Source organism: Metopolophium dirhodum, chromosome 7, assembly GCF_019925205.1.
Source record: "Metopolophium dirhodum isolate CAU chromosome 7, ASM1992520v1, whole genome shotgun sequence".
NCBI classification, from domain to species: Eukaryota; Metazoa; Arthropoda; class Insecta; order Hemiptera; family Aphididae; genus Metopolophium; species Metopolophium dirhodum.
Genome location: NC_083566.1, coordinates 20,005,637 through 20,018,496, shown reverse-complemented (window position 1 = coordinate 20,018,496; position 12,860 = coordinate 20,005,637). Strand labels below are relative to the sequence as shown.

General features: G+C 31.9%; 1 protein-coding gene across 2 annotated transcripts in view; it reads right to left on the bottom strand.

Annotated features, from left to right (window-relative positions):
- The window catches only part of LOC132948373 (sodium-dependent transporter bedraggled), a 90,098-nt gene extending 79,628 nt beyond the window's left edge, over positions 1 to 10,470 (bottom strand). The window contains exon 1 of one of the 2 annotated variants that reach the window (XM_061018803.1): positions 10,090 to 10,470. The gene's annotated coding sequence lies outside the window, so the exon portion shown is untranslated. Of the gene's footprint in view, positions 1 to 6,344; positions 6,467 to 10,089 lie in introns of those variants that run through there. The other variant, XM_061018804.1, reaches the window with a different exon arrangement.
- Positions 10,471 to 12,860: the final 2,390 nt, after the last annotated feature.

Sequence of the window (12,860 nt, the reverse complement as noted above, 5' to 3'; positions counted from 1 at the left end):
TTATGCGAATGTGTGGATTTTTTCCTGTACCTCTGCATACAATTTGCGTGCATAAATAATATATGTATGTACACTGAAATAATATAATATACATCAAGTAAGTACTATTCGTCTCCACACACGGACGCGCACTTTCTCACGGATTTCCTTAATTTCCTTCGTGCTCCATTGTTCGTACGTCGGCGACGGTGGCGGAGACTAGGTCACACGCGTTATACAAAAAAAAACTAAGAAAAAAGATCTGACGACAAACAAAAAGAATATAATATTATAGTATATGTGTGATGTATATATATTTATACATGGAGGAGGAGGAAAAAATAACCACGTATTGTTTCCACGTTATTTTTTTTCGGTTATAACTGTAATCACGAGAATCGTTATAGTTCTGTACGACCTCGGTGACGCGGCTTGGCTGCGAAGGGAAAAAACGGCAACAAGTATATCAAGTAATCGGGTCAAGGGTTTGATTTTTTTGCGAAACTACAGGTCGAAGGACCTGCATAAAACGTGCATTTGAGAAAGAAACGATTTTCACGTACTCTGCGTTCGTGCATAATGACTGGTCACTATATTATACAGCACAAGTCATCTGTAGATCCTGTATAATGTTTACCACGATTACAAAATATATAATACGGACAACATAATTATTGACAAGTTAATCGTCTAAAATGATTATTATTAATATTATTATTGTTAATAATGTTGGATGGTAATAAAAACTTTTCGTCAAATTGGTTACCTACTTATTAGTTTTTGGAAACCATTGAGCACAACGATAAAGTGACGTTAAACGAATTAACTGAATTAAAAAAAAAAATTAAATAGATGCGATTTATGAACAATTCTATAAACGTGTTATAATTATTTATACATATATTACATTAAATCTATTTAAGAGAATTTAAGTTATTTACTTTCACAATATTGAGTGTTCATAACGACATAACTCAATATTTTTTAGGCGTTTAACTTTTTGAGAGTAAAAATATATACAATTATATTGGGTAAAAAACTTGCATTAGGCCGATTTTAAATATTACGAATACAATATTAAAAGCATTGACAAATAATTTACATTTTTCACTAATTTTAGTATATTACCTACCACACAATTTAAAAACGTATTTAAATAAAACTTATAAACACATTAAACAAAGAGTATCGCTGACACAGAGGCGACAAAAAATACATTTAGCACCCTTTGTTTCAATATCTAATGTTATACTACGGATTTCTAATGTGTTTGACCTCGACATGTTTTTAATTCATAAGCCTCGCCAAAAGGTTAATTTTTAACGGATGTTTGTAATATTTTTTCCATTAACTCTGTCATCTTATGGCGATTAAAATCTAGAAAACATACAACAATCAATCAAACCGACCGGTTTAAAATTGAAATACACTGCATATAATAATACACTGCAAAATTATTTTCTCGCATGGACATACATTATGTATATACACAACACAAGCCGCTTACGTGCATGTAAATTGCCATTCACTAACGCCGTATTTTGGTTCCGTTAATTATCGCGTTAAAATAATTATGTTTTGAATCTTTGATGATAAAAAAAAAACTCTAAGACAATTTATTTTAGATAGAACGTAACTCGTATTCTAAATATCGTCATAAAAGCTTTTCAAGCGTCTTCAAATTATTAAATTGGTCTACATAATATAATAAAAAATAAAATATTCATTTTCATAAAAATACGCCATTTATTCTAACCTATATTTTATTTCACAAATTATTTATTTTATTTTATTACTGAATTCAACGATAAAAAAATTAATAAACTAACATTCGAAAATAATTGTTTTGAAAAATGACTACCTAATTAATTTCTTTTATATGGCCTAACTTGAGGACTACCTATCTTAGATCTTAATCTCTTAAATCTAAAACGATTTACCTCTAAAAATTAGTTAAGCTCTGAGGGATATACTTTACAGTGTTTATTACCGATGTTTTAGTTTATAAGTTATACGTTATAACTTATAAAGTTATAACTATAGCACACAGGTAAGCATATACAAACGTAGGTTAAGTTATTCATACTTTATATAATATTTATAATATGGAGTTTTGAAATTACTAAATCTAGAAACAAATAATGTAAATTTTTACGATAATTATAATGAATTTTTGAACTCCAGATAAAAAAATGTTTGACTAATTTTAGTTCATTAAACTCGATGAAGAAATACAATATTCAATTTTAAATCCATATTGGGGTTTGCGTTTGCCCTTTAAAGTATTTAAATAACAATCAAATTGTCAACTAAATTTTATATTTTTTTTTGTAGATTATTAGTAAAAGGGTTTCCATTGCTTCTATAATAATATATTATAGTATACTACAGTATTATATGAGAACACCTATTATAAACAGTAAAAACTATTTATTGCTCTTTTAGTTTCTGAGCGGAGCGATGAATATATTGATTTTACAATAATGTGTGTTTTTTTTTTGTGTTGTCACAACCGTTTGGGAAAGTAAAACTACTTCGATTTTGTTCAACAGTAGCTTGTTCGATGGGAAAATGAATCTAGTTGGTGCATTCAGGAGGTCAAATTTTAAAAATCTCAATAGTTTTCAAAAGCGCCGGGAAAAACAACACAAAAATAAAGGAAAAACGGGAATTTTTACGCAAAATCGGTTTTTGACAAAATTGATTTTGGTTTTTGGTGTAACTCTAAAACAAATGAACGTATATACATGAAATTTTTACTGGTTGTTATAAATTCGCATTTTCTATACACGATAAAATTTCAAAATATTTTGATTTGTTTTGAAATGTTTAGGACCATTTTCAGTTTCCAATTTTATTAGTCTTTTAGATTCTGAGCGAAGCGATGAATGTATTGATTTTACAATGATGTGTGTTTTTTTTTTTTATTTTTTTATTTTTTTATTTATTTTTGAATTTTTTTTTTATTTTTGTGTCTGTCATCACCTTTTAGGACAGTAAAAGTGCTTGGATTTTCTTCAATAGTAACTTTTCTGATAGGAAAGTGAATTTAGTTGGTACTTTGGGGGGTCAAAAGTAAAAATTTCCCAGTAGTTTTCACAAGTGACGTGAAAAACAAAAGAAAAATTAAGGAAAAACGGGAATTTTTACGCAAAATCTGTTTTCGAGAAAATCGATTTTGGTTTTTGGTGTAACTCTAAAACAAATGACCGTAGGGACATGAAATTTTGACTGAATGTTTATATTAGCATTTTCTATACACCATAACATTTTGAGAATATTTTGACTCTTTTTGAGCTGTTTACGGACATTGTCAGTTTTCAATTTTTTTAGTTTTTTTTTCTATAAATATCAATAAAATTTTATCTGTTGAGTAAAAAAGCTTGAAAATTTAATAGAAGGCTCCTAGGTTATTGTTTCAAAGGCAGATGAAAAAAATTAAAAATCCTTAGTCACAGTTTTTAATTATAAGCATTTAAAGTTCAAATTTTAACAAAATACGGAAAAATCACGAAAAATAGCAAATTATTTTGATGAAAATTCATAAAAATTTTTCTTTTTAAATCTAAGATTTGAAAATGTAATATAAGATTACTCATAAGTTTGTATACCTTTATCAAAAAAAAAATGTCTACAAGAAACTTAAATTAAATTTTTATGAGCGCCTGAAATTTATATTTTTACAATATTTGATATTCACTCGATTTCTCATGTAACAATTTTCTTATTTTATTGTAATTAAAAAACGAATGACTGTAGATACTTGAAAATTTCATTGAATGTTTATATTAGCATTTTCTATATACCATAAAATTTTGAAAATATTTTGACTCTTTTTGAGCTGTTTACGGACATTGTCAGTTTTCAATTTTTTTAGTTTTTTTTTCTATAAATATCAATAAAATTTTATTTGTTGGGTAAAAAAGCGTGAAAATTTAATATAAGGCTCCTGATATATCGTTCTAATAGCAGTTGAAAAATATTAAAAATACATAGGCACAATTTTTTTTTTTTAAGCATTTTAAGTTCAAATTTTGACAATATTTATCAAATTTATAATTTATTAATTATTTTGTAGTTAAAAATGTATAAAATGTTTAACTTTTATGGCTAAGGATTGAAAATTTAAAACAAGGCTCCACGTAAATAGGTTATATATAAATTACTTTATTCACAATAATATCATCAAATATACTTGGTAATATCATAGGCTGACTGACCGTTTTCGCTCAGAATCGTTTTTCTTATACAATGATATTATATCATTGAATTCAAATTTAACACCATCCATTACAGTGACCCACTTGTAACATACTGTACAGCAGAGCGAAATCCACCTTTTTTTCTATAACGCTCGTTTAAAATATTTACATTTTTACTAGAAATCTTGAGGACCGAGGTTGCCAGTACCTATTTAAATATTTTTAGTATGAATGTTACTAGTTAGTAGTTATACCTTATAAGTTATAATAGAAGTGAACAGATGTTAAAATATCGGTTATTGTGTAGATTGTAGGTATCTATCAATAGTTTGGAATATTTTTTAAAATTGTAAATAGGGCCCACGAATTAAGATATTAGTGATAGAGCCATATTATGCCCATATCCCATATAGGGGTTATAATGGACTTTGTGTGTACCTCATCTACCGCTAGATAGCGCTGGTTATACCAACAATTAACATTGGGTGAACGAAATCGATGGCGTGTATCGTTCTGCTCATAGGAGACCTTAACGAGTATAACATAATAATATGTTATAAATTTATAATATTATTCGCGTGTATGTGGTATACCTGTAGAAATATTAACAGCCAACAGAAAAATGAACATATTACAAATTATTATTATATTAATAATTTATTATGTATATGTAATTATTTGTTTATGATCTATTTACTGTTGCAGTTTCAGTTGCAGTCAAGCCCGAATTAAGGGGGGTGCAAGGGGGCACGGTCCCGGGGCCCATTGGTTTTGGGGGCCCATCTTTATCTCCAAAATGTGTTTTTTTAACGCGTCCAATACAGTTTTCAAAAAAAAAAGGTAGGTAGGTATATTACCTACAGTAGGTAAATTATTATTAATAATTATAAAATAAAATTGTTCTTAATTTTATATCACGAAAAAATAATATAAATAATGAACTATGTTTGGCAACAACTTTGTTTGTTTGTTTTTTCTTTTTTTTTTGAGCATTTTATATTACCGATTTAACTATTTAAGTATATAAAAAGTAGTTATAAGAAAAAATTATTTAGCTCTTGTAAATTAGGTATTTTAGTTAAAAGTATTAATGCATATCATACTAAACTTTAGAGGACCATAGTTCATAACATACCGAACCAAAATTGATCATTTGACTGTCAACATGTTCAGAAAAAAGCTTTACCAGTATCCATCAAAAAATATAGTAGTTATCATTTGAAAAAATAAAGTCGATATTATTATTGGTACAACTGCGTGTTTAAAAATGTAATAAAAAAATTGCCTGTTAAAAATAAAAAAACACGTCTTTTTTGTTTTGATGAAACTCCATATCATCGATCCATAATTGTTAAAAAAAAACACCCTCGTACAGTGACATAAGATACACCCTGTATATTTTTTGTATAGTAAAAAATTATACAATAATATAAGGTCGTTAATATGTAATAATATAATCATTTTTAAGTTAAAGTTGAAAGGGGGCCCACCAAGTGTATGGTGTCCCGGGGCCCAATTGATCCTTAATCCGGGCTTGGTTGCAGTTCGCTTTATGAAGAAACGAAGAACACGTATACATCGTATTAGGTATATCTCTAGTGCAATGCAGCTCTGGTCATAGGCTCATACAACTGTTATGAACGGATACGTTTATATATTATTGAATATGTTATGAAAATATAATTTCAAACTGCTTCGGATTAAAGCATCATAAACACATTTCCGTTGGGTGTTTTAAGATGTAGATGTGTATGAAACGCACTATGACGTGATATGGTTTAGTCGTTGGTGTAATTAGTTTGGTATGTGTGTGCAGCTAATCAGGAAACTATATAGGTTACCTATCCAATGCTTAAAGGTTGAAAATAAATGAAAATAGTGCAATATTATAACCTTATATTATAATATGACTAATGGGTCATATTATACAACTTAAGTTTTACCTTAATAGTTGGGCTTAACCAGTTCACCTGACACGTGTTATAATAACAATTATGCAGTCATGTACAGGTAATTATTGTAGTGTGCAAATGTCTATAGTCAGACAAGGCTGAGTATACCTGATATTTAATACATTTGATACTAAATTACTAAGTTGCATACCAAGAACCAGTGAATAATTTATAATATGCAATACGTAGGTATGCATTATGCACATCTTACCCTGCAGAAGAACGGTTCGAGTAAATGCTTGATCCAGTGGAAACGCCGAAACGGATGGTACGCTCACGCTTGTCGTTACTCGTAGGGGCTGGAGTTAGTCAAAACCTATTTCACCGCTGCTATACAACATTATATTTTATAAATTGCATGTAATAATAATTAATAATAATACATTTATACGAAATTCAAAACGGCAAAGTAATAGATAAAGATTTGCGGCCGAAATTACATCGCACTGCACAACACTGTACATTTTTACGGATACACACTCGAGGTCGCGAAAAACGAAAACAGTTCGGTCGAAAATGTATGATGGAGAGTGGAGACCAAGACGACCGTTTCATAAGACATTTCAGAGCCGGGGATTCACAGCTACGCCGTGTGTCATGTCATGTTGATCAAATCACATTATGATTTACCTAACGTTACTTTTTTTGGTATTATAATATTATAATAACCAAGTTGTAACCGAGTATACCAATAATTGTCTACCGCTCAACTTTTAAACCAATATGGTTACTTGTTGTAACCATATAGTTACTACCCCATCTCAAGACACGAAACACGTTGTTAGCGTAAAGCCGTTTATCCGTTAAGCCGCGGGTTCACACTACACCGTGTCGTGTAAAATAATCACGGTTACCACAGTTACCACACGATACCGCATAGTTAAAGTAAATATTCAACTTTTGACCGTGTGGTTACCGTGTGGAAAAGTGATAACTAAAATAAAATAATATTATGTTATCACCAGGTACAATATTCATATCATTGATATTGCATTTTGGTATAAATATAAAAATACCAAATCACACGACACGACGAGGTGTGAACCCACCTTTAATCTGTTTTTATTGATTGAAAATATCGCAGTTACATTAGGTTACACCGATAAAAAATTTGGCATCAACTATCTGTGACCTCGAATTCTATGTACCGAGGATCTATAAGCCCCTCGGACCGCGGTTATAGTCTACTCGAGGTGTGCCCATAAATAAGGCGGGTTTCCACTATACACTTTCACGCGTTGGTGCCTTATAACAGTGATATTTTCCATTGATCACGAATTCACGATTGTCCGTTTTATCAGCATTCATCAACCGTCATCGAAACTGATAGTTCTAAACTAGTCTCCGTGTTCACTCTCACCCATTTTTAGAATTACGTTCCGAACCCCTCGTAAAGGTATGATGCACACATCATTCACTTATAATATTTTATTCACAGAAATAGCGACACAACCGTCATAGCTTTTGTACGACGCTTCCTTAGAATAAAAGTTATTCAGTTAGAAGAGTTGTAAAGATGTTGCAAAAATCGTGCGAGGTTAGCTACAAAAATATTTTTTAATATTTTTTTTTTTAAGGGAAGAGCTAGGGAAACTTGTATAAGGCCCCAACAGACAACAATCGTTTTCGAATTCCATTGAAAATAAATTCATATAAATTTCATATGGGTACTAAATATTAAAAAAGTAAATGTGAACTAATCCAAATGGTTGGGAATAGGAATTTAGAATAATTTACGTACGTATTTGGAAAAAAACCACTAACCAAAATGTAGTTTTGTTGGCAGTGCAAAACAAAAATATCAACAGGCTAAAATAAAGTCCAAGAAAATTTGAAAATGCTCCAACATTGTACAAAAACGAGCTCGACCTTTTTTCTCTGAAGAAAAATCGCTAACGTTAAGTTGTACTTTTGGTAATTTACTAATCACTTTGTTGGATATTTTTCATATCTGTCTGTTATAGTTGTGCTGCTTACCGTAATGAAGTTGACATATTCTCAGTATGACACGCGGACATGCGCGAGAAGAATGCTAGCGACGACTGCGTTTTATTCAAACTGACTTATATATAGACAATGAATATTACAGCGGTTACCCGCTTACGAGTCTACCGTTTACAATGTTGACCATGGAATCACAATAACCGAATTTATAACGCTGTCGAGACGACCACTGGATCATTATTAAAAGGTAGATCGTGGGTACATGAATCACGTTACTCGCGAACGTTTAGCGAACCATATTTTTGACTAGTCAGTCTTGAAGGATATGACAGTGCTCGTCGACCGTTTTATCCGTGACCATCATTTGCCGTTCGATGTTCGATCGATCTCAGTTTACACGTCGCTGTTCACGAGTGCGTAAAGTGTTGTGCAGTGCGATGAGATCTCAGGGAAATTATTCTTATATATGTATATTTACTAGCCTCATTACTTCCGGTCCGACAATACTCCACACGCGTCCCACTTTTCTCGAGAATTTTCCGATTTTTCTCGCGTCAATATAAATGCACATCAGTTACACTATTTACCAGTCTCACAATGCAGTTTATTATTCACAAGTTCCTCTTATTGGAAACTAACCTTTTTAACATATTATTCCAGTTGCACGTTCTAAAAATTAAGAGAGATATTTCGTCGATACACACTGACAATTTGCATAGCACACGCTATGCTCAGGGAATAAGAATGCTACGTTTTTTAGGCACCAATTGATATAATATGACATTATGGCATATGTATAAGTATATAATGTTAACCTATCATACAATTGTACGAATTATAATATAATATGTCGTCCGTAAAACAACACAACGCTGTAGTGTGCATTTGAGGACCAAGTGATGGGAAAGCATTTTGAGCATATCCGTCCACGCAATAAATTTTATAACGGTAAATATGTTTTTGGTCGAGAAAAAACGTATAACACGCCACACCCCAGATCCGTCATATTGCGTCAAGATGACGAAAAAGAGGATTCCAGGGATTTAACGCGTTGAAAGTCATCAAACGGTTAGACTTTTAAAATGGAATTATTTACCAATAATCAAACGTTAAAGTTAGAACCCCGTCTGTGTTCGTAGTTTCGTACTTACGGTATTTTACGATATTTCAAATTTTAAGCAAATTAAAGGCTAATATTTAAAGATATATTTAAAATATAACATATTTAAATTACTCACAGCTCTGTTAGAAATGTTAATATAATAAAAAAACCAAGGCTCAAACATATATAATGTTTATACCTTAAAGTTAGGTTAATTCACTCCAATAATAAAACTAACAACTCAAAAGTCAAAATTGGTTCTGATCAACGCAAATTTGCCATATCACAGCGTTCGTTAAATCACGGGGAAACAGCTTCGTTACGAATGTTCAAAAACAATATAGGTACAAATAGACTACACAGCAGGGAGCTGCGTGCAAGGATTTTAAAACTTGTTTCCATCAACACTAAATACTTAATAGTTAATACTTAATTTTACAGATTTTATTAATTAGTAAATAAACTTGTATATCGTTTGGTGGGACTTTATTGTTGTCTGTTGATGATAATATATGTTAATATAATACTTGATAACTTCTATAATGTATAACCATGTATCAGTCTTGTATAAATCAAAATCGATTTATGCATGGTCTAAGAATAATACGCATATATCACAGCACTCGTTCCAGATGATCAAATAAAAATCTTTACGTACACTTTTTCCTATAATATGAATTATTAAAATATTTTAAGCCTATATTATAATATCTCATAATTCATATCCATTTGAAACCCTTGTGAAATCTAGATTTCTCCTTTGTTAGGTTTTTTATTACCTGATATATGGTTAGGTGCTGTTAGCACTGAACTCTAGTATACAGTTCAGTGGCTGTTAGGGAGGACTATGGGGGGGGGGGGGGGTGTCACGTTATAAACGAACTCGTTTAGTAGTATTATTATAATGTACCTGGAAAGTGATAGTGCAGGTATGGGATGACGTATACTTTCGTATACACCTCGTTCAGCCAAAGAATCGCGATGAGCTATACCCGCTGATGAAATATCCTATGTCTGCGGCTACAGTAGTATGCCCACTGCACCGACACGAACACAATAATTCACCACTAAAGCAGCGGAGATCGGTAAAAATTACAAAACGCAGCACGTCGTACTCCACGACTTCTATAATCTATGTTACAAATATATTATATAACAGTAGAGTAATAAGTATTCTCGGCAGAAAACACTTTTTTAAGTATGGCTCAGGTACATAAAACGACTATTAAAATATATTATTAATTAAACGTTCTCCAGCACGCGTGACAATCGCCCCAGTGACCGCCGGCGACCGCGGTTAGACGTATACTGCTGAACGCGCCACGCGCACACTTTGTCCAGCCCTGTTGCGGCCGCCACGGTGGTGCTGCGAATGCCGGTGGTACAGCTCGCTGCGCGGAGGAGAGACCTTGAACCGACCGGTTCGAACGTTGTATAATAATATTATATATAATAAAATATATAGACAGAATGGTGCACGCACGCATTACGCGTTGTATTGTACGGCGTTTGTACAATGGGAATCCGTCCGCCGTCGTCGCGTTCACTCGGTCGGCGGAGCACGTTGGTCGTACACCGAACCCGTTCGTTGTCGTCCGACATGAACGCGTAGAGGTATATCGCCGGCATACTGTTGGGCAGTGGTTGCGTGGCGGATACGGTGTGGAGGAGGGGGTCACGCTGTGCCGGCGCGTATCGTACATCGGTGGACCTGCAGAATCGGCTGCGATGACACTGTACGTGTACTACCTATACTATATTATTATAATGCGTTTTCTCGTATGTCACGACGTGTGGGTCTAAAAGAGAGAAAACAAATATTGCTTTGAAATCCTATTAAAAAATCCAGTTCTTTATAGATCATATAGGGGCTTATTGGAGGTGGTATGATGTCTATAATAATATGAGGCTTACAGATTTTTATTAAAAATGTATAATCCCCCCCATTAAATAAATTCCTAATTACGCGCCACTGCAGCTGAGTGCATGTCATACAATTGCATATATACGTTCGTTAATCGTTTTTCGAGATAACAACATTACATTATGCATATACCACCGGCAATATCTACAATCCTTGTCTATACGTTTAATATGTGTTCAATAATTATTATAGGTACAATTTGCAGTTTACAGAAATCCAATAAACCAACACTGAAGACGTATAAAACTATCAAGTATAAAAGAAAAGGACATTATAGTATTTACGGTCGAAATATTGCCAACTTAAAAAAAAGTACGACCCACATACAAGTTTAATTTTTAAGGAAGTTTAACGCCCCATTTAAGGATTTGTATTTTTTGTAATGTTCACATCAATTGACTACTCTATGGGGCAGATATCAAGCCGAAAGTAATTATATTTATTTTTTGTATTGTGTAGACAACATTTTAAGCGTTCATGTTATATATCGGGATTCTACGTTTATAACATAATAAATAATAATATAGTATAAACTGCAGAGACTATAGGTATAATAAAATAATGTGACTCACATTATGTGAGTATATAAGCGTTCTCTTGAACGTACACCGCACTTGGGCAGGTTATACTCATAACATATTCTGATGAGTGCTTATAGCATGCGCATTTTGCATCACTATGATGTAGATTGATCGAAAACAGTACCTAGCCAAAAAGAAAGAAAAAAATTCACGTTACAAATTTTTGTACAGTTTGCATATAGGTTGTGTCTTTGTAACGAAGAATCTATAGCCTCCGACTAATATCATTATTAATTGTAAATAACCACCGCGGAGTCGCGCACATATTACTGTGTCGCGTATTTAAATATTCAGCGGCTCAGCGCAATCGTACGATCGTATGAACTGTGAGGTGCTATCTGATAGTAGCTGATATTAATTTATTATATTACTATAATATCTAAACAAATAAACGTTAAGCATTTAACTCATTTAAGCATACTAATTAATAACAATCTATTGTAAGCCTTGGAAGACGTCGTATTTAGTTATATACTTATATATTATATATTCTGTCAGCCGTGCAATAATATATTTTGTCTGTAAAATATAGATGCTATAGATACATTGAATTATATTGTATACGTTTTCGTGACTATAAAATATATAATATAAAATAAGATGGTGCTGTCATTATGTGCCGGAAGAGTTCATTATCCTTAATCGTCGGAAGAAGAATATACTGGTCACGATATAACTATTGTCATTATACCTATACATATCACATATAATAATATACAATATATTTATATATAAGAGTCGATCATTACGCACATATGATAAGTGATAAGTGATAACGAATGCTGTCGTCGCATACGTGATAGTGCACATTTCTATATTTTTACTAGCCACTGGGAATGGGAAACATTTATACAAGATAGACAATATAACAATTTTAAAATGCAGGTATCAAATACATTAATCTTTTACTTTAACTTAACTGAATAAATTAAAATTGTAATTTATTTGTAAATTACTTTTAACAGACAACTAATAAAAGAACCTACATTCAACTTACAATATACGCATGGATCTAGTCATTATCCTCATTTGAGATTCTGAGCGGAGATAGTTTAATGTATTGACTTTACAGTGGGTTTTATAATTTTTGTTTCTTTGGTTTCCAAAGACTTTTTTATATAAAAAAAAAAATGCTTCTATCTTAAACTTCAATATATTTTTTGAAAAACATAAAAA